Here is a 27,856-nt window from a genome sequence, read left to right on the forward strand (position 1 = left end):
ACCGTGATGCCTCCCCTTTTGTTTTTTTCTTTTTTTAAGGTTGCTTTGGGTATTTGGGCCTCTTGTGGTTCCATACAAATTTTAGGATTGTTTGTTCTAGCTCTGTGAATAATGATGGTGGTATTTTGATAGGGATTGCATTAAATGTGTAGATTGCTTTGGATAGTATACATATTTTCGACAGTATTTTTTCTTCCAATCCAGGAGCATGGAATTTTTTATTCCATTTTTTTGTGTCATCTTCAATTTTTTCATCAGTATTTTATAGTTTTCAGAGTACAGGTTTTTTATCTCCACAAAGTGTTTAATTTTTGATATATTTTCTTTAAAGTATCCACAGATAATTAAAAGTTCCTGCTCCAGACTTGGAATAAAAAAAGAATTCTTAGAGCTCAATATTTGTTTCTCTTTCTCTCTTTCACAGACACTCTTCCCTATTATTGTTTTAATAAATATAATAGACCATAATTCAAATACTCAGAACTTTGAGCAAACCAGTAACATACACATATACACAATTTGGCCAAGGCTCTGCAGCTCTAGGGTCAGTGAATTTAGCCCAATCATCTTACTCCCTCTAAATATATAGTGTTACACATGGATCATTGGCATTCAGATGGTCCTATAAGTCATTCAACTAACAAAGGCAAAAAGGCACACTTGTTTTACACATACAGAGCTACTTAGAACCAGAAAGCAGATGAATACATTTTACAAAGATTTTCAATAACAAGTTAAGTGATAAAATATTTGTTTGTTTTTTATTTAACCCCTAGCTTTCCCAGGAATTCAAGCTAAAAAACAAAATATCTAGCCCTGAATATTTCAGGTGATCAAAACTTTATAATGTTTAGCAAACAGGTGTAACTTTCAAAGGAAGTGTTGACCAAATAAAGACAAGAAGGCCACATTTATTTCTAAAGGTTAAACAGCAAGGAGAATAGAGTCCAAAAGAAGTAATGAGGTGAAACTGTACATTTCCAGAACAGCTTAAATGTATGTTTTGGGTGGAACAGTCTCTAAGAAGTCATGAAACCCACATTGCTTAGTAGTTTAGAAATCAGCATATAAGGAAAGACTTACAATACATAATTATGCCTCTGATTTTTTCCTGAACAACTAATATGAATTTTGCACTAACCCAGTGGTAGAGAATTCTCAGTTTTTGGTTTTTTGTTGTTGTTGTTTTTGCTGTTTAATGCAGTCCAGAGTTAACATCATGAATCTTACTAAAGACACCAATATTATCAGGGAAATATTGTCATGAACTCTTGAGTTATTAAACTGTGTTTGACCATTTATTTGTAATACAAATATAAGGCACTGAAACAGCTAATACTGTTTTACATTTACACTCTAATAATAGTTCCCTTAAAAGTTAGAAGAATTCAGATATTTTCTACTTATTTGAGATCAGTAAAAATACTTGTTGTTATACTGATTTCTGTATAAAACAGATATTATGGCCTTAAATAAAACATATTTTAGGAAGTCCATCACATTTCTTAATCATAAACATTCCAGTATATGTTTTAGAATCCAAGGCAATTACATAGAGTTAAAAAAAACAAAAGAAGTCCTTCACTCAGACTTTTACCTGTAGGAAAAAAGGGGGTATTAATATTTTAGAGAAATGTCCCTCAAAAGATCATATGCAGTATCACAATTGCCTAAGGAGTTCGTTACTTTTAAATAGAGATTTCTGGGCCTCACTTTAGACCTATTTGGGCCTAGCAAAATGCCTTTTACCAACCTCCTCAGGTGATTCTAGGGTAAGGTAAAACTGGAGAATTACTGACAGGAATAGAGAATTTGAATGAGAAAGCTAGAGGAAAGAAGGCATGGATTTTCATTGTTCCAATATCATTAGTTATTATACTCTAATATTCCTGCTACTCATAATAATATCCCTAAGATAAAATAAAAGATAGAGTTACACAGTATTATAATTTCTTAAAACAAAACCAACAATTATCATTCCACAGAACTCCATCTCAAAATATGTGTACATATATTTTCTAAGTGGTTCCTAAGAAGGCCCATAAAGCATAATGCTGATTTTAATCCAAGATAGAATATCATTTATAAAACAGAGAAGACTGATCTGAACTCCAGCTGTCACCAAAGGCTTAAAGCAAATCCAGAAGGCCTTACCAGTTTCAACCAGTTTGTGCCAATTACTTTTAAAAAGGCAACTTAAAAAGTTTCTTTAAAAAAATCACCATTTCATAACTATATATTGTATTTTGTTATTTGCTTGTCCCAGTCATTCCATTTTAAGAGTTCTTTAAATGGGTGTTGGACAAGGAGCATGACAAGCTGAATTTTTTTAAACCTCGTTTATTTTAAATATTCCTTTCTAATACAAATTATATTTCACATAATTTGAACATACTGGTTTTATTTGCTTATTTACACTGGAAGAGATGCTCATATTTAATTCATTAAAGGTTTCAAATGGATCAGATTTATCTGTGTATTTTCTAAAATAATAATAAATTACTGATAGCTCAATCAATTTCTGTCCATTTACTGTTCCATTTTATCACCTACTTAATTATCTGAATCAATCTTTATTTATAAAAAGCTTGTCCTCTCCCCCTCTGTGTCACAGTTTCATGCTATAATTTTGATCCCTATGGAGAAAAAAGAGAGCCGGAATCAGAAATTAGATACAGGCCACAACAGAAAAAGCAGAAACATTGTTTGGTTACATACTTGAATGTGGCTTGTAGTATATCAAAATGATCATTATCTTCATTTATAGGGAATGAAATCACACACCACAGGGATAATGAGGTTAAAACTAGCAAAAAAAAATATTAAAGCTTGTTTTTCAGAGAAATTTTTCTCTCTAATCAGCTAATGTTTACTTTCACACTCCAGTAAAAAATATACTAGCTGTCTTTGCAGAAACCTGGACTCAAGGTCAACTGGTATAGTTCCAGGTCATGAACAAGCAAGGTCCTGCATTCCTTACCAGAGATAAGAATCCCAAGACCCCATCCAGTTTATATCACCTCACAGAGCATGCCCATAGCCCTTCTCCTTCTCCCATTATAGTCTTCTGATATCAGGGGCTGGATGTTTCCTCTTTCTGATGTTAATTCTCCACACCAAAGTGAACATGAGATATATGTCACATATATGTTTTTGCTTAGTGAACATGCTCCATCTTTCCTCATGAAAAGTTTCCCTACCATTTTCATCAATATGTATGTAACTCAACCCCATGATTACAAAAACAAAAACAAATAAATACAAACAAACAAACAACAAATAAACTTGTTCTCTCCCATTTTGGGGAGGCAGATTTGGGGCTTGCCTTCATATCTTCTTATTTAGTTGCCTCTCAAATAAACCTTTTCCTTGCTGCATACCTGATGTCTCAGGGATTGGCTTTGCTGATCATCAAGCAAACAGACTTAGCTTTGGTTACAATAAATCTACCTTGTAATTATTAATTCCACAGTTGTATCATTTTTTTCAAAAAATTAAACAAATGATGTTACTTGGTAATATAATTTATAAATCTAAAAGCCATACTACATTTATGAGTCAATTTTCCTTTATGCAAAACTAAAACTTATCTCTAGAAATAATCTATTCTCTCTCTGAATGTTTGAAGTTTTTTAAGTTAAAAATTACTCCAACACTTGTTTGTTATATAAATTAAATTAAAACTAATATTACACAATTTCTAATATTCATTTATAATATTTTATTGCATTCATTCCATTATTTATTTTAGCATCTACCATAAGCCAGACACTGACCCACCTGTACTTTTAAAATTTTAATGTACATATGAATGAACTCTAAAATGCAGACTTTCTTCACTACGTCTGTATCTTTGGGGTAAATACCCAGTAGTACAATGGCTGGGTCATAGGGTAGCTCTATTTTTAACTTTTTAAGGGACCTCCACACTGTTTTCCAGAGTGGCTGTACCAACTTGCATTCCCACCAACAATGTAGGAGGGAACCCCTTTCTCCACATCCTCTCCAGCAATTGTTGTTTCTTGCCTTGTCAATTTTTGCCATTCTAACTGGCCTAAGGTGGTATCTTAGTGTGGTTTTGATTTGAATTTCCCTGATGGCTAATGATTTTGAACATTTTTGCATGTGTCTGGTAGCCATTTGTATGTCTTCATTGGAATAGTGTCTGTTCATATCTTCTGCCCATTTTTTGATGTTTATTTGTTTCTCACGTATTGAGTTTGAGAAGTTCTTTGTAGATCTTGGATACCAGTCTTTTATCTGTAGTATCATTTGCAAATATATTCTCCCATTCCGTGGGCTGCCTCTTAGTTTTTTTGACTGTTTCCTTGGCTGTGCAGAAGCTTTTTATCTTGATGAAGTCCCACAAGTTCATTTTATCTTTTGTTTCTCTTGCTTTTGGAGATGTGTCATGAAAAAGGTTGCTTTGGCCTATGTCGTAGAGGTTGCTGCCTATGTTTTCCTTTATGATTGTGATGGATTCCTGTCTCACATCGAGGTCTTTCATCCATTTGAAGTTTATTTTGTGTATGGTATGAGAGAGTGGTCAAGTTTCATTCTTTTGCATGTAGCTGTCCAATTTTCCCAGCACCATTTATTGAAGAGATTGTCTTTTTTCCACCGGAAGTTTTTTCCTGCTTTATCAAAGATTAGTTTCCCTAAGAGCCAAGGGCCCATTTCTGGGCTCTCTATTCTGTTCCATTGGTCTATGAGTCTGTTTTTGTGCCAGTACCATGCTGTCTTTGTGATCATAGCTTTGTAGTACAGCTCGAAATCCTGCATTGTGATGCCCCAGCTTTGTTTTTCCTTTTCAACAGTTCCTTGGTGATTCGGGGCCTTTTCCATACAAATTTAAGGACTATTTGTTCCAGTTCTTTGGAAAATGTCATTGGTATTTTGATCAGGATAGCATTGAAAGTGTAGATTGCTCTGGGTAGCATGGACATTTTAACTATGTTAATTTTTCAGATCCATGAGCATGGAATATTTTTCCATCTTTTTGTGTCTTCTTCAAAGTCTTTAGAGGGGAGAGGGGTGGGGAATGGGATAGGCTGGTGATGGGTAGTAAGGAGGGCACATATTGCATGGTGCACTGGGTGTTATATGCAACTAATGAATCATCGAACTTTACATCAAAACCCAGGGATGTACTCTATGGTGACTAACATAATATAATAAAAAAAATAAAATTAAATAAACAAATGCTACATTCTGGAACCAAAAATAAATAAATAAATAAAATGCAGACTCTAATTTGGTGTGTTTAGACTAGAGCCTAAAATTCTACATTGCTAACAATTCAGATGATATTTACCATACTTTGAACAGCAGGGATCTAATCCGTAGTCTAACTGAAAAAGTATGAAGGAAGCGAAAAGTATAAGTGATTATCAGGAATATAGTAGTGTAAGAAGACCCTAAGCTCACCTTGTCTCATGGATACAACTAAAGAACATTCACGTCAGCATAAATAACTCAGACAACAACCCAGAAACTGAAGAACAAATTCCATAGCTAAAACTAGAGAAGACGCCATATCAAAGAGGGAAGGAGGGGTAGAGACATTCTGGGGAGTGAAATAGACCTTGGCTTTCCCTGGGGGGAAGGAAGCCACAGGTGTGAAGCGGGGGAGAAACAGGCTATCATAACAGGGAGCCCACTAAGGGAAGATGAAACCCCACAATATTTGGCTTTAAAAGTAAGAGTCTTCTTACAACCAGCAGAACTTGAAGCCTGGAATTTTAAAAATCAGCAAGCTTCGCTCTGGGAGAACCCAGAGACCGACAGGAAGCTGAGTCCCCACCCTTAAAGAGATAGCACAATCAACAGCCCATGGAGTTACAGCATAGAAGCAGAAGTTTGGAAAACACCGGTGACATACAGGAGGAAGAGTAGTTTACTAATTGTGGAGCATATCCTGGAGGGGCAGGGATTGCTGAGGGACTTCTCTAGGAACAAAGTAACTGTTAGACACCATATCCCTTCCCTGCCCCACAGCATAAACACACAGTCACCTCTGAGAACCAGTGCCGCACTGGCATTCACTACATAACTTGCTTACACCGTGCCCCACCACCTCCAGCTCAGCTTGCCTCAGTCCCCCCACTGCAGGTCCCCTCTCCCAGAAGACCTGTGTAAACTTTGCCAACACCATGTCTCCTGACTCATGCATTTTGTGGGGCCTTGATCCAGGTAGCAGCAGCAGTGGTAGTGGTGGGCCCTGTGGAAGCCTAAGGTCAAAATTGCATGCTCCACCACTTTGCGTGCTTTGTAGATCTGTCCTGGCCTCCCAGTCTCTGATGCTGCCACAGCAATTCTCATTTCATAAGCAGACCTGCACACACCTTGTTAAAACTGCACATCCCACCCTGGCTAGGGACCTAATACTCCCCAAAACAGACAAAGAGAGTCTCTGCAGATGGCTGGACTGCAGGAAAAAGTAGCCAGGCCACAATAGCAGGCTATATGCAAAACACATAGAAGACACTCCCTGAAGCACCAGGGTCTGTTGAATGGGAGACACCACACTGCATGGTACTACAGGATCCCTTCGTCATAAGGCCATTACTTTCAAGAGCAGGAGACATAGCAGACTTTCCTAACACAGAGAAATAGGCAAAGAGAGTTAGACAAAATGAGAAGACAGAAGAATATATCCCAAATGAAGGAACAGAACAAAAACCACAGAAAGAGACCTAACTGAAGTAGATATGCCTGATAGAGAATTTAAAGTAATGATTATAAAGCTACTCACTCAACTGGAGAAAAAAGTGGAGGACATCAGTGAGATGCTTAATGAAGACATGGAAAACACAAAAAAGAGCCAATGAGAGATGAATAACTCAATAAATAAAGTTATAAATACAGTAGATAGAATAAATAGTAGGTGAGAGGAAGCAGAAATAACAGATTAGTGACCTAAAGGACAGAGTAATGGACAGCAGTCAAGCTGAGCAGGTGAGAGAAAAAAAATGAAAATAGCTACACCATCAAGCATAATAACATTTGCATTATAGGGATTACAGAAGGAGAAAAGAGAGAAAAGGGGACAGAAAATTTACATAAAAAAATAATAGCTGAAAACTTCCTTAATCAGGAGAAGGAAACAAATCTAGGTCCAGGATGCACAGATATTCCTGGACAAAATCAGCCCAGGAGTTCCACAACAAAACATATAGTAATTAAAATGGCAAAAAGTAGTGATAAAGAGAGAATTAAAAGCAGCAAGATAAAAGAAAGCAGTTACATATGGGAGGGAAACCCCATAAGGTTAACAGCTGATTTTCTTAGCAGAAACTTTGTGGGTCAGAGTGGAGTGGCAAGATATATTCAAAGTGATGAAAGGAAAAAAGAAAAATTAACAGCCAAGAATACTTTATCTGGCAAGGCTATCATTCAGAAGAGAAGGAGAGATAGAGTTTCCCAGAAAAATAGAAGTTAAAGACATTCATGACCACTAAACCAGCCGTACAAGAAATTCAAAGGTGTCTCTTTGAGTAGAAAGGAGGCACCTTAAATAGGAGTAAGAGAAGGAAGGGAAAAATGAAGGGAGGGGTAAACAGAGGGGGGAATGAACCAAGAGAAACTATATACTCCAGGAAACAAAGTGAGGGTTTTAGAAGGGAGGGGGTAGGGATATGGGCTAGCCTGGTGAAGGGTATTAAGGAGGGCATGAATTGCATGGAGCACTGGGTGTTACACACAAACAATGAATCATGGAACACTACATCAAAAACTAATGATGTAGTGTATGGTGACTAACATATCATAATAAAAAAATAAAAATAAATTATAAAAATAAAGCAAAAAAATAAAAAGAAAAGTAGAAAGCATAAAAGCACTCAAAATAAGTATATTTGTAAAAATCAATCAAGGGACTCACAAAATAAAAGACTGTAAGGTATAACACCATACACCTAAAATGTGGAGGAGGAGGAGAGGAGTAAATGATGGGTTCAAACTTAAGTGACCATCAACTTAATATGGAATGCTATGTATAAAAGATGTTATATACAAATATAATGGTAACCACAAATCAAAAACCAGTAATGAATATGCAAAAAAATTGAGAGACAGGAATCCAAGTATATTACTAAAGAAAGCCAAGTAATCATGAGAGAAGAGAGAAAGAGAAGAAAGGAACAGAGAAGAACTACAAACACAACCACAAAACAAGTAACAAAATGGCAGTAAATGCATACCTATCAATAATAATTCAGTATAAATAAACTAAATGCTCCAATCAAAAGACATAAGGTCATGGATATAAAACAAACAAACAAACAAACAACAAACAAACAAACCAAGAACCATCTATATGCTGCCTAGAAGAGATTCACTTCAGACCTAAAGAAATATGCAGATTGAAAGTGAAGGGATGGAGAAGCATTTAACATGCAAATAGATGTGGAAAGAAAGTCGAGGTAGCAATATTTATATTCAAAAAATAAACTTTAAAACAAGACTGACAAAAGACAAAGAACAAAACTATCTAATCATAAACAGAACAATCCAACAAAAAGATATAACTATTACAAATATTTATGCACCCAACATGGGAACACCCAAATACATAAAGCAGTTAATAACAAACAGAAAGGAAGGAATCCATTAAAGTAATAAAATAATAGTAAGCGACTTTAACACCCCACTTACATGAAGAGTATACTCATCTATTTTATTAAGGTTTTATTTAAATCCAGTATAGTTAACAAGCAATGTTATAGTACTTTTAGGTGTACAATATAGTGATTCAACAATTCTATACAGTGCTCAGTGCTCAACATGTAAGTGTAGTCACTACCATCTACTTCAACCATCCCCATGCCCAGCTTCCCTCTGGTAACCAACATTTTATTCTCAATAGTTAGAATCTGCTTCTTGACTTCTCTCTTTCCCTTTTTTCCATTTGTTCATTTGTTTTGTTTCTTAAATTCTGCATATGACTAAAATCGTATGGTATTTGTCTTTGACTAACATGTCACTTAAAAATTTACTTAGTATCTCCATCCATATTGTTACAAATGACAAGATTTTGTTCTTTTTAATGTCTGAGAAATATTCCATTGTATCTATATACCAGGTCTTCTTTGTCCATTATCAGTTGATGGACACTTGAGCTGTTTCAATAGTTTGGCAATTGTAAATAATGCTACAGTAAACAGGGTTACATTGTATTCCTTTGAATTAGTGTTTTTGATTCATGGGGTAAATACTCACTAGTGCCATTACTGGATGTTAGGGTAGTTCTACTTTTAACTTTTTGAGGAGTCTTTATGCTGTTTTCCACAGTGGCTTTGTCAGTTTGCACTCCCACAAACAGTGAAAGAGTTCCTTTTTCTCCACATCCTTCCCAACACTTATTGTTTCCTGTGCTTATGATTTTAGTGATTCTGACAGTTATGAGGTGATATTTCATTGTAGTTTTGATTTGCACTTCCCTGATGATGAGTGATGTTGAGCATGTATTCATGTGTCTGTTAGCCATCTGGATGTCTTCTTTGGAGAAAGGTCTGTTCATGTCTTCTGCCCATCTTTAATTGGATTATTTATTTGTTGTTGAGTTGTATATGTTCTTTATATATTTTAGATAATAACCCTTTAATGGATATAGCAAACATCTTCTATTCAACAGGTTGTCTTTTTGTTTTATTGTTTCCTTCATTGTGCCAAAACATTTTATTTTGATGTAGTCCCAGTAGTTTATTTTTACTTTTATTTCCCTTGCCTCAGAAGAAATATCCAGTAAGAAGTTGGTACAGCCTATGTCAGAGAAGTCACTGCCTGTATCTCTTCCAGGATTTTTATGGTTTCGGGTTCCACATTTAGGCCGTTAACCCATTTCAAGGATTGTGTTTGTGTGTGTGTGTGTGTGTGTGTGTGTGTGTGTGTGTGCATGGTATAAGAAAGTGGTCCTTTTTTATTACTCTGCATGTTGCTGTCCAGTTTTCCCAACACCATTTATTGAAGAGATTGTCATTTTCCCATCTCATATTCTTGCTTCTTTTGCCAAATATTAATTGACCATATAATTGTGGGTTAGTTTCTGGGTTTTCTATTCTGTTTCATCAATTTATGTGTCTATTTTATGAGGTGTTTGGGTGGCACAGTTAGGTTAAGCTTCTGACTCTTAGTTTTGGCTCAGGTCATGATCTCAGGGTCGTGGGATCCAGCTCTGCATCAGGCTCCATGCTCAGCATGGAATCCACTTGGTACTCTCTCTCCCTCTCTGTATGCCCCCTCCTCCATGTTCTTGCTCTCTCTCTCTCTCTCAAATAAATAAATCTTTAAAAAAATTATTTGTTTATATTTGTGCCAGTACCATACTGTTTTGATTACTACAGGATTGTAGCATAACTTGAACTCTGGAATCATGATACCTCTAGCTTTCTTTTTATTTTTCAAGGTTGTTTTGACCATTTGGGGTCTTTTGTGGTTCCACACAAATTTTAAGATTGAGTGTTCTATTCCTGTGAAAAATGCTGTTGGTAATTTTTTAGGGATTGCATTAAATCTGTAGATTCCTTTGTGTAGTATGGACATTTCAACAATATTTGTTCTAATCATGAGCATAGACTATCTTTCCATTTGTTGGTGTCATCTTCAATTTTTTCATAAATGCTTTATAGTTTTCAGAGTACAGGCATTTCAACTCCTTAGTTAAGTTCATTCTTAGGTATTTTACTATTTTCAGTGCCACTGTAAGTGGAATCATTTTCTTAATTTCTCTTTCCATTGCTTATTAGTGTATAGAAATGCAACAGATTTCTGTATCTTGATGTTGTATCCTGTGATATTACTGAATTCATTTATCTGTTCTAGTAGGGTTTTTTTTTTTTTTTTTGGTGGAGTCTTTTGCATTTTCTATATGGAGTATCATGTCATCTACAAATAGGGGAAGTTTTACTTCTTCCTTAACAATGTAGATGCCTTTTATCCTTTTTTCTTGTCTGATTCCTGTAGCTTGGACTTGCAGTACTATGTTGAATAAAAGTGGTAAAAAAAAAAGATTTTATTTATTCATTTTTCAGAGAGAGAGAAAGAGAGGGAGAGAGAGAGGGCACAAGCAGGGGCAGCAGTAGGCAGAGGGAGAAGCAAGCTCCCCACTGAGCAAGGAGCCAATGTGGAACTTGATCCCAGGACCCTGGGATTGTGACCTGGGCTGAAGGCAGACACTTAACCAACTGAGCCACCCAGGCGTCCCCCACGATATATATATTTTTTACAACATGGATGGACCTAGAGGGTATTAAGCTAAGTGAAATAAGTCAGATTAAGAAGGAAAAATATCATAAATTTCACTCATATGTGGAATCTGAAAAAAAAAAGCAAAATAAGCGAACAAACAAACAAAGCAGAATCAAACCTATAAATACAGAGAACAAACTGATGGTTGCCAGAAGAAAGGAAGGTGGGAGGATGGAAAAACTGGGTGAAAGAGAATGGAAGATACAGGCTTCCAGTCATAGAATGAATAAATCATGGAAATAAAAGGTACAGCATAGAGAATAGAGTTAATGATACTCTAATTTCATTGTATGCTGATAGATAATAGCTACACTTGTAGAGAGTATAGCATAACATAACATATAGAGAAGTTAAATCACTATGCTGCACACCTGAAACTAATATAACATTGTGTGACAACTATAGTCAATTAAAAACATTTAAAAAAAAAGAAGTTTCTATCACATACCCACAGCCAGTGGTGTAGTATTTTCTTTGAATGAATACACAAACCATGAAATAATTTTTTTTTCAAATGACTACTGAGCAAGATCACACATCATAACACTGGAAAGATAAGAAACCTTTAGTATGTACTCTTTAATAAGCACAGGCTTATTAAAGAATTATTTCTATAAAATAGATAGTAAGGAAGACAATAACAAACTATACTAATTGTGCCTAACTTGAGTTGAGAGAAGTTTGATATTTAAAGAAATAAACTGACTACTGCTCACCTTGCTGCCCAAATTAAGAAAAGAGAGCCTCTGCAGACAACTGGACTAAAGGAACAAAAGGCCAAGACTCAACAACAGACCACATGAAACACACATGCAAGACACTCTCTGAAGTGCCAGGCCCTCAAGAACAGGGTACACTGCACTGCACAGCACTATAGGACCTCTTCTTCATAAGACTATTATCATTAAGAGAAAAAGAAGAAGCTAACTTTCCTCACATAGAGAAACAGACAATAAAATCAGACAAAATGAGGACACAGAAACATCTCCCAAATGAAAAAACAGGACCAAATCATAGGAGGGGCAAAAGCAAAATGGGAGTAAGTAATATGCCTAATAGAGAATTTAAAGTAATGATCATAAAGATACTCACTGGGCCAGAGGAAAGAGTAGAGGATATCAGTGAGATCCTTAATACAGAGATAAAAATAAAAGAACCAATCAGAGATCAAGAATGCAATAGATGGAATTAAAAATACACTTTATGGAATAAATAGCAAGCTAGATGAAACAGGAATGCATCAATGACCTGGAAGACAAAGTATTGGAAAGTAACCAATCTGAGCAGGAATAGGGGAAAAAATAAGAAAATAAAGAATAGTCTTAGGGAACTCAGTGACTAAATTCAATGTTATAACATCCACATTATAGGGATCACAGAAGAAGAAGAGAGAGATCAAGGGGCAGAAAATTTATTTGAAGAAAAAATGGCTGAAAACTTCCCTATTCTGGGAAAGAAAACAGATATCCAGATACAGGAGGCACAGGGGTTCCCTTCAAAAATTATGGACTCCAAGAAACAAACTGAAGGTTTCAGAAGGGAGGGGATGGGGGATGGGGTAGCCATGTGATACCAACAGCATTTTTCATAGAAGTAGGACAAATTATATTAAAAATTCTATAGAACCACAGAAGTCCTCAAATAGCTAAAGCAATCTTGAAAAAGAAAAACGAAACTGGAGGTATCAGAGTTCCAGATGTGAAGTTATATTACAAAGCAGTAATAATTATAACAGTATGGTACTTGCATAAAAATGGACACATAGATAAATGAAATAGAAAGAAAACCTAGAAATAAACCCATAATTATATGGTTAATCCTCAACAAAGGAGGAATGCATATACAATGGGAAAAAGACAACCTCTTCAAAAAATCATGTTGGCGAGAAACATGCAAAAGAATGAAAATAGATCACTTTCTTTCACCATACACAAAAATAAACTGAAAATGGATTAAAGACCTAAATGTGAGATCTGGAACCATAAATATCCTAGAGTTGAGCACAGACAGTAATCTCTCTGACATCAGCTATAGAAACACTTTTCTACATATGTCTCCTGTGGCAAGGGAAATAAAAGGAAATATAAACTATTGGGACTACATCAAATTTTAAATCTTCTGTACAGCAAAGAAAACAATAAACAAAACTAAAATACAACCTACTGAAAGGGAGAAAATATTTCCAAATGGCATATCCAAGAAAGAATTAGTATTGAAAAAAATATAAAGAACTGATACAACTCAATAATCAAAAATCAAATAAATCATATAAAAATGAGCAGAAGACATAAACAAATGTTTCTCCAAAGACATACAGATGACTAACAGACACATGAAAAGATGTTGATCATCACTCATCATCAGGAAAGTGCAAATCAAAACTGCAGTGAGATATCACCTTACAACTGTCATAAAATGAAAATGCAACAGTTTAAACCCTTTGGAATGTAGCAAAAATGGTTCTAAAAAGGAAATCAAGAGCAATATAGGTCTACCTCAAGAATCAAGAAAAATAACAAACAACCTAATCTTACACATAATGGAGCTAGAAAAGAGCAACAAACAAAAGCCAAAATCAGCAGAAGAAAGGAAGTGATAAAGATTAGGAATAAATGATATAGAAACTAAAGGAACAGTAGAACAGATCAATGAAACCAGGATCGTCTTCTCTGGAAAAATCAAGAAAATTCATAAATCTTTATCCAGACTCATCAAAAAACAAAGAGAAAAGTCTCAAATACATAAAATTACAAATTAAATGAAGAAATATCAACCAACCAACAGAAATGCAAACAACTCTTAAACAATATGAAAAATTATGCCAACATATTGAACAACCTAGAAGAAATGTATAAATTCCTAGAAACATATAACCTAACAAAACTGAAGAAGGAAGATAAACAAATTTGAATAGATGGATTACCAGCAAGGAGATTGAATCAAAATAAAAAACTCCCAATGAGCAAAAGTACAGAACCACATGACTTCACAGGCAAATTCTACCAAACATTTAAAGAGTTAATATCTATTCTTAAGCTATTCCAAAAAATAAAGGAGGAAGGAAAACTCGCAAATTCATTCTATAAGGCCAGCATTACCATGATGTCAAAACCATAGAAAGATACCACAAAAAGGAGAACTAAAGTCAAATATCTTTGATAAACATAGATGCAAAACTCCCCAAACAAATACTAGCAAACAGAACGTAACAATAGATTAAAAAAAAAATTCACCATAATGAAGTGGGATTTATTCCCCATATACATGATTGGTTCAATATATGCAAAGCAATCAACATGATATATTACATAAAAAGAGAGAAGGTAAAAAACATATGATCATTTCAATAGATGCAGGAAAAGCATTTGACAAAGTACACATCCATTCATGATAAAAACCCTCAATAAAGTAGGTTTAGAGGGAACATACTTCAACACAATAAAGGACATATATGAAAAATTCACAGGGAACATCATACTCAATGAGAAAAACTAATAGCATCCCCCCTAAAGTCAGGAACAAGGATGTCCATTCTCACTGCTTTTATTCAACATAGTACTGGAAGTGCTAGCAACAGCAAGCAGACAACAAAAATAAATAAAAAGGCATCTGCATTGGTAAAGAAAATGTAAAACCTTCACTATTTGCAGATGGCATGATACTATAAATAGAAAACCCCAAAGAGTCACCAAAAAACTACTGGAACTAATAAATGAATTCAGTAATGATGCAGGATATAAAATCAATGTGCAGAAATCTGTTGCATTTCTATACACCAACAATGAATCATCAGAAAGATAAATTAAGAAAACAATTACAGGGGGCGCCTGGGTGGCACAGCGGTTAAGCGTCTGCCTTCGGCTCAGGGCGTGATCCCGGCGTTATGGGATCGAGCCCCACATCAGGCTCTTCCGCTATGAGCCTGCTTCTTCCTCTCCCACTCCCCCTGTTTGTGTTCCCCCTCTCGCTGGCTGTCTCTATCTCTGTCGAATAAATAAATAAAATCTTTAAAAAAAAAAGAAAAAAAAAGAAAACAATTACATTTACAATTGCACCAAAAATAATATGACTAGTAATAAACCCAAAGAGGTAGAAGACCTATACTCTGAAATCTACAAAACACTTATGAAAGAAACTGTAGACGACACAAATAAATGGAGAGATATTCCACACTCATGGATTGGAGGAAGAAATATTGTTAAAATATCTATACTACCCAAAGCAATATACACATTTAATGCAATTCCTATCAAAATACCAACAACATTTTTCAGAGAACTGGAACAAACAATCCTAAAATTTGAATGGAACCAAAAAGAACCCAAATTGCCAAAGCATATTTGAAAAAGAAAAGCAAAGCTGGAGGTATCACAATTCCAGATTTCAAGTTACGTTGCAATGCTGTAGTAATCAAAACAATATGGCACTGTCACCAAAAAATGGACATATAGATCAATGGAATAAAATAGAAAGCTTGGAAATAAGCCCACAACAATATGGTAAATTAATCTTTGACAAAGAAAGAAAGAATATCCAATGGGAAAAGACAGTCTCATCGACAAATGGTTTGGGAAAACTGGATAGGAGACTGCAAAAAAATGAAACCGAACTGCTTTCTTTCACCATATGAAAAATAAATTCAAGATGGATTAAAGACCTAAATATGAGATCTGAAGCCATAAAAATTTTAGCAGGGAGCACAGGCGGTAATTTCTCTGAAATTGACCCTAGCACCTTTTTTCTCCTGAGACCAGGGAAAATAAAAGCAAAAATAAATGATTGGGACTTCATAGAAATAAAAAGTTCCTTCACAGTGAAGGAAACAATCAACAAAACTAAAAGGCAACCTATGGCATGGAAGAAGATATTTGCAAATGACATATCTAATAAAGGTTTGGTATCCAAAATAGATAACTTACACAAATCAATACACAAGAAATAAACAATCCAATTAAAAAGTGGACAGAAGACATGAGCAGGCATTTCTCCAAAGATGACATCCAGATGGCCAACAGACACATGAAGATGCTCAATATTGTTCATCATCAGGGCAATGCAAATCAAAACTACAGTGAGATGTCACCTCACACCTATAAGAATGTGTGAAATAAAAAACACAGCAAACAAGTGTAGACAAGGATGTGGAGACAAAGAAACCCTCTTTCACTGTTGGTGGGAATGCAAACTGGTACAGTCTGTTGGAAAATAGCATGGAGGTTCCTCAAAAAGTTAAAATTAGAACTACCCTAAAATCCAGTAATTGCGCTATTGGGCATTTACCCAAAGAATACAAAAACACTAATTTAAAGGGATCTGTGCACCCTTATGTTTATTGCAGTATTATTTACAATAGCCAAATTATGGATGCAACCCAAGTGTCTAGCAATAGATGAATGGATAAAGATGTGATATATATAGCTTATATAATGTAATATTATTCATCCATTAAAAAAGAATGAAATCCTGCCATTTGCAATGACATGGATGGAGCTAGAGAGTATAATATTAAGGAAATAAGTCAGTCAGAGAATGACAAATATGTAATTTCACTTATAATGTGGAATTTTAGAAAGTAAACAAAGGACAAAGGAAAAAAAGAGACAAAGCAAGAAACACTTTTTTTACTGTATACATTTTTGTATTTTTATTTTTGAATCACAATGTTATTCAAAAAATTAAATTACAAACTAAAACAAGATGTTCATCTGTTAAGAAAAAGAGCATACAAAAAAGAGTAGAAAAAAATGTATGGATAGGAGGGTTCACTGTAGCTTACCACAATGACCCTTCATACAATGAAATACTATGCTATACATCCATTAAAAATGATACAGATCTTTATTGACACAGATATGTCCATGATGTTTTTTTCTTTTTCATTTTCAACCTTTTATTATGAAAAATTTCAAAAATACACAAAGAGCAGACTTCTAACAATTGAGAACAAAGTGATGATTACCAGAGGGAAGGTAAGTGCACTGTGGATGGGTGAAATTGGTGATAGGGATTAAGGAGTGTTCTTATGATGAGCACTGGGTGATGTATAGAATTGTTGAATCACTATATTGTAACCTGAAAGTAATATAACATTGTTAACTATACTAGAATTAAAATGACCAAAACAAAACAACAAAAACACAGACCACACATACAACATACACCACACATACAAGGTACAACATGCAGTATGACCACACATTCAATACATATCAGAAACACCACACACACCCCACATGTAAACAACACATACCTTTAATATAACACATACACACACCACATTCACAACACACATACTTGAGTCATTTGCCACATGTACATCACAAACACACATAACACATATACCACACAAACATACACAAATCACATAAACCACACACACCACATATATAACACATGTACTACACATAGGCTACAAACAAATACACACACCCCACTCACACCACACATATAGGAAACACAAACACACCACACATACACCACATACACATTAGACATCTACAAAAACACACCAAAGTTATACCTCTCTCTCACACACACACAACACACAGTCATCACACATACAACTCCCACAAACCCCACATACACCACCAACATAACACATATATATCACTCACACAATCCACATACAGCCCTCACTTACCACCAAAATACCATACATACATCACACACACACCACACATACACCAAGCATACATATATACCACTCAAACACCAACATACACAACAAATAATTCACATTATATACATGCACACCATACATACAACACAAACAGCAGGTATGCAGACATATACCACACACACACACACAACATATACCATACAAAAAAGCACTACACATGCACCTCACACATAGCATGCAAATAACACATGCAAAAAACATACACCATGAACACACTACACATAATCTATATACAGACTACACACCATGCATACAGCATACAAACAAGAGACACCTAACAGGCATACATCACACCAAACACAATCTCCAAACATGTACACACACCACACATATACCAAAAACTAACACCCCACATAAACAACACACTGAACACACATATACACATATATCACAGAAACACCATACATACAACACAAACACATATGTGACACACACACAGACAACATACAAGCCAAACACACACAGAGACTACACAAATACACTAACACCACACATACCACACATATATCCCACACACACACTGAAAAGACAACATGCACACACATTTCCATCACCCAACCAAAATATAACACACAAACCATATATACAGAACACACATAATATGTACAACACACACACAATGCACACAATACACATACATCACTGAAATACCACACACACACCATATATGTACCAAACTCACAATTGAATATCTTACCCACAAACATAGAACTTACATACACTACACATACAACACTTACCACTCTTACATCACACAGAAACAACTCATACAGCATACACACACATACACAACACATGCTCAATACCAATACACCACAAACACATCACACATATGCCAAATACAAATACACAGTACACATACACTGCATATATATACTGCATATATACCACACATACTGCATATATAACACACTCACGTGCACTACACACATCACACATGAAACAGACAGACTTCACAAACACACAACACTTACCAACCACAAACAGCACACACAGACACTGCACATACACCAAACACACCACACATACACCAAACACACCACACATATACCACACACAAACACCACACACACACACCACATATTAATTATGCATATGCCAAAAACACTACATATACACCTCATCCATAAAACATACCACAATTACAACACACACACCAAACATACACCACACATACTTCACATAAATCAAACACAAACCACACATACAACACACGCAATGCACATACACCACACAAACCACATATACAGCACACAATCACCACACACACACCACAGATACACCACACTCACACCTGCATTTGCCACATGCAGAGACACCACACATACACCACAAAAACATAGACACACCTACACTCTCACATCACATTCAAAACGTTATCCCTTTCTCATCTCTAATAAAAATTTTCAGGCTTCTGTGTAAAAATTAATAATTATCCCTTGTTATTGTATTTTCCCTTTTCTCCAGCACAGTTTTCTATCTAGTATTTTACTTGATACACATCTCACTGAAATAAATAAATATATATATATATAAATAGATAAATAAATAAATATATATATATAATGTCTATTGTATACATTGAGAAGCTAAGGCAATAAGATAACAAATCATTTGGCTGAATCTAAGTAACGTTTAAATTAGAAATTCAATTTTTCCAACAGTACCAAATTGTTTTTGTTTTTTGCTTTTACTACCAAGAAATCAGTGATCTATGAATATAGGCTGTTGTGTACAGGAAAAAAAAAGAGAACTGCAATAACTTAGACTTCCTACAATTACCTTCACAGAGTGAAAGACCATTTATTCAACATTACGCCAAACAAAATTGTCAAAAGGGGGAAAGTTTTGATTTCTTTTGGTGTTTCTTTCACCTTAATTCTACTTTTTCACTTTATAGTTTTACATTCTAACCAGAAAATATAGCATAATCTGCCCAGTTATCTTTATTCACAATATTCACAAACTTCAATATTCACAGAGGTGCAAGTAAGTGGTGTATATTAGAATATTTTTGCTTATAATATCCTATTATGTATGGTGATCAATTATTATAACATATTTTAAAATTAGTTTACATTATTTTGTTTTAATATTATGGACAATGGCTAAAGTATAATAAACTGAACTTCCTTAGCAGTGATATACATTTAGATTTCACATTAATTTTAAAGTACTGTCCAGAGCTAATATTCTAAGATTGTTATTAGAACTCATCTCCTTAGCCAATTTATTATTTTACTTTACTTCTAGTATTTGAGAGATATATTTCTATCTATGTATGTATGTATATAAATTGCTACAGATATATAAAATCACTAGTAAAATACTTATTACCTATTTATATTTTGAAACCAGCCATTAATCAACTTGCATGATTTCTTTTAAGGATGGAAAAGGAGTAGGGACATGGCCCATTATAGCTGGTATTTCTCCTTTATTAAAGCAGAAAATCATTTTTTAATTCAATTAGCCAACTTATAGTGTACCATTAGTTTCATTAGTTTCAGATGTAGTGTTCAATAAATTATCAGTTGAGTATAACAACCAGTGCCCATCACATCATGTGTCCTCCTTAATGCACATCACCAAGTTACCCCATCCCCCCACCCACATCCCCTCCAGCAACCCTCAGTTGGTTTCCTACAGTTAAGAGTCTCTCATGGCTTTTCTCCCTTCTGATGACTACCTCTCTGCTTTCTTCCCATTCTGTTTTCCCTCCCTTCCCCTATGGTCCTCTGCCCTCTTTCTTATATTCCACATATGTATGAAACCATATGATAATTGTCTTTCTCTAATTGATTCTTATTTGGGTCAGCATAACACCTTCCAGTTCCATCCATATCAATGAAAATGGTAAGTATTCATCCTTTCTGATGGTTGAGTAATATTCCATCATGTATATATACCACATCTTCTTTATCCATTCATCTGTCAAAGGGCATCTTGGCTTTTTCCACAGTTTGGCTATTATGGATACTGCTTCTATAAACATTGGGGTGTAGGTGCCCCTTCAGATCACTACATTTGTATCTTGGGGTAAATACTTAATAGGGTAATTGTTGGGTTGTGGGTAACTCTATTTTTTACTTCTTGAGGAACCTCCATACCATTTCCCAGAGTGGCTGTACCAGTTTGCATTCCTATCAAGGAATAAGTAAGAGGGTTCCCCTTCTCCATATCCTTGCAACATTTGAGGTTCCCTGTCTTGATAATTTTATCCATTCTGACTGGTGTGAAGTTGTATCTCACTGTGGTTTTGATTTGTATTTTCCTGATGCCAAGTGATGAGCATTTTTTTCATGTGTCTGTTGGCCATTTGTATGTCTTCTTTGGAGCAATAACTGCTCATGTCTTCTGTTCATTTCTTGACTAGATTATTTGTTTTTTGGGTGTTGAGTTTGATAAGTTCTTTATAGATCTTGGATATCAGCCCTTTATCTGATATGTCATTTGCAAATATCTTCTCCCATTCTGTAGGTTGATTTTTAGTTTTGTTGATTGTTTTCTTTGCTGTGAAGAAGTTTTTATCTTGAAGAAATCACAATAGTTCATTTTTGGTTTTGTTTCTCTTGCCTTTGGAGACATGTCTAGCAAGAAGTTACTGTAGCCGAGGTCAAAGAGGTTGCCGCCTATGCTCTCCTCTAAGATTTTGATGGATTCTTGTCTCACATTTAGGTCTTTCATCCATTTAGAGTTTATCTTTGTGTATGGTGTAAGAGAATGGTCCAGTTTCATTCTTCTGTATATAGTGTCCAATTTTCCCAGCACCACTTAGTGAAGAGATGGTGCTTTTTCCATTGGATATTCTTTCCTGCTTTGTTGAAGATTGGTTGATCATGGAGTTGAGAGTCCATTCCTAGGTTCTCTACTCTGTTCCATTGATCCATGTGTCTGTTTTTGTGCCAGTATCATACTGTCTTAATGATTACAGCTTTGTAATATCAGTTGAAGTCTGGCATTGTGATGCCACCAGGGTTGGTTTTCTTTTTCAACATTCCTCTGGCTAGGGAAGGATGGGTGGCTCGATCAGTTTAGCTTCTGCCATCAGTTCAGGCCATGATCCCAGGGTCCTGGGATTGAGCCCTGCATCAGGTTCCCTGCTCAGCAGGAAGCCTGCTTCCTCCCCTCCCTCTGCTTGTTGCTCACTCTGTTTGTGCTCTCTCTCTCTCTCTGTCAAATAAATAATTTTTAAAAAATATGTATATAAAAAAAAAACACCTCAACAACTTTCCTCTGGCTATTCCAGGTCTTTTTTTTTTTTTTGGTTCAATACAAATTTTAGGGGTTATTTGTTACAGTTCTGTGAAAAATGTTGATGGAATTTTGATAAGGATTGCATTGAATGTGTAGATTGTTCTGGGTACCAGAGACATTTTAACAATACTTATTCTTCCAATCCATGAGCATGGAGTATTTTTCCATTTCTTTGTGTCTTCCTCAGTTTCTTTCATAAGTGTTCTGTAGCTTTTGGAGTACAGATCATTTGCCACATTGGTTATGTTTATTCCGGATTTTTATTTTATTTTATTTTATTTTATTTTATTTTATTCCGGATGTTTATTCCGTATCTTATGGATTTTGGAGCAATTATAAAAGGGATCAATTCTTCAATTTCTCTTTCTTCTGTCTCATCGTTACTGTATAGAAATGCAAGTAATTTCTGTGCATTGATTTTATATCCTGACAGGTTGCTGAATTCTTCTATGAGTTCTAGCAATTTTGGGTTGGAGTCTTTTGGGTTTTCCACATAAAGTATCATGTCATCTATGAAGAGAGAGAGTTTGACTTCCTTGCCAATTTGAATGCCTTTTTTGACTTCCTTACCAATTTGAATGCCTTTTTTGTTTGTTTGTTTTCTTTTTGTAGTCTGGTTGCTGAGGCTAGGACTTCTAGTACTCTGTTTGACAACAGTTGTGAGAGTGGGCATCCCTGTCCTATTCCTGAACTTAGGGAAAAAGCTCTCCGTCTTTGCCCATTAAGAGCGATATTTGCTGTGGGCTTTTTGTAGATGGCTTTTATGATACTGAGGTATGTTCCCTCTATCCCCACACCATGGAGAGTTTTAATCAAGAATGTGTGCTATATTTTGTCAAATGCTTTTTCTGCATCAATTGAGAGGATCTTATCGCTCTTTATTCTGTTTTAAGATTTTATTTATTTAACAGAGAGAGAGAAAGAGTGAGAGCACAAGCATGGGGAGTGGCAGAGGGAGAGGAAGAAGCAGGCTCCCCATTGAGCAGGAAGCCCAATGTGGGGCTCTATCCCAGGTCCCTGAGATCATGACCTGAGCCGAAGGCAGACACTTAACTGACTGAGCCACCCAGGTGCCCCAAGAAGATTGTATGGTTCTTGTCTTTTCTTGTAATAATGTGATGTATCATGTTGTTTGATTTGCGAATGTTGAACCACCCTTGCAGTCCAGGAAAAAATCCCACTTGGTCGTGGTGAATAATCCTTTTAATGTACTGTTGGATCCTATTGGTTAGGATCTTGGTGAAAATTTTGGCATCCATGTTCATCAGGGATATTGGTCTGTAATTCTTTTTGATGGTGTCTTTGTCTGGTTTTGGATCAAGGTAATGCTGGCCTCATGGAATGAGTTTGGAAGTTTTCCTTCCATTTCTATTTTTTTGAAATAGCTTAAGTGGAATAGGTATTATTTCTTTTTAAAATATTAGGTAGAATTCCTCTGGGAAGCCATCCATCCCTGGACTCTTGTTTGTTGGGTGATTTTTTATTACTGCTTTAATTTCCTTGCTGGTTATGAGTCTGTTCAGGTTTTCTATTTCTTCCTGTTTCAGTTTTGGTAGTTATAAGTTTCTGGGAATACATCCATTTCCTCCAGATAACCTAATTTGTTGGCATATAGTTTTCATAATATTCTCCTCTAATTGAATTTCTGTGGTGTTGGTTGTGATCTCTCCTCTTTCATTCATGATTTTATTTATTTGGGTCTTTTCTCCTTCCTTTTGATAAGTCTAGTTAGGGGTTTATCCATCTCATTAATTCTTTCAAGGAATGACCTCCTAGTTTCATTGATCTGTTCTACTATTTTCTTTTTCTATAGCATTGATTTCTGCTCTAATCTTTATTATTTCCCTTCTCCTACTGGATTTAGGCTTTATTTTCTGTCCTTTTCTGATCCTTTAGGTGTACGTTTAGGTTGTGTATTTGAGAATTTTCTTGCTTCTTGAGGACCACCTGTATTGGTATATACTCTCTTCTTAGGACCACCTTTGCTGTATGCCAAAGATTTTCAACTGCTGTGTTTTCATTTTCTTTTTTTTTTAAATGATTTTATTTTTGAGAGAGAGAAAGGGCATGAGCAGCAGGGAGGAGCAAAAGGAGGGGGAGAATCAGGCTGCCTGCTGGAAGCCCAATGCAGGACTCAAACCCTGGGATCATGACCTGAGCTGAAGACAGAGGCTTAACCAACTGAGCCACCCAGGCACCCATGTTTTCACTTTCATTTGACTCCATATATTTTTTAATTTCCTGGTTGACCCATTTATTCTTTAATAGGATATTCTTTAACCTTCATGCATTTGTTGTCCTTCAAAATTTTTTCTTGTGGTTATCGTCAAGCTTCATAGCATTGTGTTCTGAAACTATGCATGGTATGATCGCCAACTTTTTGTACCAGTTGAGGTCTGATTTGTGACACAGTATGTGATCTATTCTGAAGACTGTTCCTTGTGCATTCGATAAGAATGTGCCTTCTGCTGCTTTAGGATGAAATGTTCTGCATATATCTGTTACGTTCATCCAGTCCAGTGTGTTATTCAAAGCCCCTGATTCCTTGTTGATCCTCTGCTTAGATGACCTGTGAATCACTGAGAGTGGGGTGTTAATGTGCCCTATTATTGTATTAGTGTCAGTGAGTTTCTTTAAGTTTGTTATTAATTGATTTATATATTTGGCTGCTCACAAGTTAGGGGCATATATATTTACAATTGCTAGATCTTCTTATTGTATTTTGCCCCTTTATGATGATATAGTGTCTTTCTTTATCTCTTATTACAGTTTTTGGTTTAAACTCTGGTTTGTCTGTTATAAGGATGGCTACTCCAGCTTTCTTTTGATGTCCATTAGCATGATAAATTATTCTCCACCTCCTTGCTTTCAATCTGGAGGTGACTTTGGGTCTAAATGGAGTCTCTTGTAAGAAGCATATAGATGGGTCATGTTTTTTTTTTTCTTAATCCATTCTGACACACTTTATCTTTTCATTGGAGCATTTAGGACATTTACATTCAGAGTAATTATTGATAAATATTGCCATTGCATTACCTGTAATTCATTGTTTCTAGAGATTTTCTCTTCCTTTCTAGTCGTGGCTTTTGGTCTTTCTTTCCTACACAATGTGTCCGCTTTAATATTTCTTGTAGGGCTTAAGGTTTAGTACTCATGAACTCCTTTAGTTTTTGTTTGTCTGGGAAACTATTTCTCCTATTCTGAATGAGAGATTTCCTGAGTAAAGTATTCTTGGCTGCGTATTTTCCCATTTAGCGTGTTGAATATATCATGTCAGTCCTTTCTGACCTGCCAGGTCTCTGTGGACAGGTCTGCTGCCAGCCTTATGCATCCACCCTTGTAGATTAAGGACTTTTTCTCCCAAGCTGCTTTCAGGACTCTCTCTTTATTTTTGTATTTTGCAAGTTTCACTAAAATATGTTTTTGTTGATTTTGGAGGAGTTTTCTGTGCCTCTTGAACTTGAATGTTTTTTCCTTCTCCAAGTTAGGGAAGATCTCAGGTATAATTTGGTTGAATAAACTTTCTGCCCCCTTTTCCCTTTCTTCTCCTTCTGAAACTCCTATGATATGAATATTATTTCCCTTTATGTATTTGCTTAGTTCCCTGTCTATATTGATGATCTAATATTTTTCTTTCCCTCTTCTTTTCAGCTTCAATATTTATGGAAATTTTCCATTTTTCATAATTTTATTTTCTATATAACCTATCCTCTCCTCTCCTTCTTCTGTCCTCATAGTGATTATATCCACTTTGTTTTCCATTTCAGTTATAGCATTTTTTATTTCAGCCTGACCAGTTTTTAGGTCTTTTATCTCTGAAGCACAGGTTTCTCTGCTGTCTTCTATGTTTTTTTCAAGTCCAGCTAGTAGTCTTATAATTGTTGATCTAAATTCTTGTTCACATATATTCGTTATATTTGCTTTGGACAAATTCCTGGTTGTGAAATCTTCCTGACTTTTCTTTTGGGGAGAATTCTTCTGTCTTTTAATTTTTGCTAAGTTTCTATCTTATGTGTGTTATGGAAGCTTGTTATGTTTTTTTGTTTTGTTTTGTTTTTTCTTCAGAGTAATACTGTATTAAAAAAAGGTCATACACCATCCAGGGCCTTGCACTTCAGAAAGTGTTTCTGGTAAATGCTGTGTGCACTCTGCTGTTGTGTTTTGGCTGCCCTTTCCCCATAGTCTATCCTCTAAACATTCTTCTTTGCTCGTATTGGGGAGTGTTTGGACCTTTAACTAGGTGTGTTTTGATTCGTTTGTTAAGATAAGTGTGAAAAAGAAAAAAAAAAAAGCCTGATCCAAGATGAGAGAAAAGGAAAAGGAACAGAAAACCAAAGAGTGAAACAAAAATTATAAGTCTGTATCCAAAGAATAAGAAAGAAAGAAGGAATAAAGAGTAATGAAAGAAGAAAAATATAAGAAATAAGAGAAGGAAATAAAGAAATAAAAAAATGAACAAAAATTATTAGCCTCATACCATAAGAAAAGATAATGAAAAAAGAAGAAAAATGTATAAAATAAAAGATAAAAAAATTAAAAATAAGAAATAAAAAAGTAAAAAAAAAGTTTAAAAATTAATTAAAAGCAAAGCGTGGTCTTGTTTCCACCAGAACTAAAGCTGACAGGTTGGAGCACTCTTTAATCAGTAGACTTGGTACATGTGGGGGGCCTGTGTTGGTCTTCTGAGGGAGAGGCCTGATGGCTTGGCTCACAAACAGACTTGCCCTTGTAAAGATGCCCCTGCCAGACACATGGGGTCAGGGTTTGGTGGAAGGGACTCCAGACTCCACTGGAGGCACTGTATTTCTCTCTGAAGTCTGACTGTGATGGTGGGTTGAGGGAGGGAGAGATGGTGGAGGAGGAAGATGGTGTCATTTCACCCTCTTGTCACTGGGGAGGAGCATTCATAGCCGCAGCTGTACAGGAGGCCCTCACAGAAAGGTGAACAATCTCCCACATCCCGGGTTTCCTCAGATCCCTGCCCTTAACCTGTCTGTGCCTGGGCCATCTGAGTACCAGGCAGCACAGATCTCCTCTATTTTATCTCTGACCAGTGGCTGGGATTCAAAACTCAAAATTTAACAGGCATGGCAAGGCGTAGACCCACTCCTGTCCCACAGAGAGCCTTGTGGCATGCCTGGCACTCTCTTGTCCCAGAAAAGCAGTTGCACAGTGCATGCACAGTGGTTATTGTGTATTGTGATTCACAGCAAAAAGCTGCAACCAGGTTATGTGCAGCCTGTATGTCTCTGTTCTCTACTGTTCTGTCCCAGAAAAGCAGCTGTTCAGAGCATGCACAGTGGCTTGAGTCTATTGTGTCTCACAGTGAAAAGCTGCTACCAGGTTATCTGACCTCTGCTCTCACTTCTGTCCCTGCTGTTTAACACTGCTCAATGGTTCCCAGCTGGCCTTTTGTCCTTGAAGAGGTAAAATATGCTCTTCCAAAAGTACTCCAGGAAGGGGAGCAGAGTTCTTTCCCAGTGTGACCCAGGCGATCCACTCTCTTTGGCTTATTGTATGAACCCTACCCATTGCACTCTCCCACTGTCTCCCTGTCCCTGACTTTGCTCCCTGAAAATGGTTCCTTTCCCTTCATGGCCCCAGGGCTTTCCTCTCCCACAGTTCATGGCTCCAAACCTCACATCTGCCACATTCTCTCCCTCCAATTGTGCA

The sequence above is a fragment of the Ursus arctos genome, chromosome X (genome assembly GCF_023065955.2).
Source record: "Ursus arctos isolate Adak ecotype North America chromosome X, UrsArc2.0, whole genome shotgun sequence".
NCBI classification, from domain to species: domain Eukaryota; kingdom Metazoa; phylum Chordata; class Mammalia; order Carnivora; family Ursidae; genus Ursus; species Ursus arctos.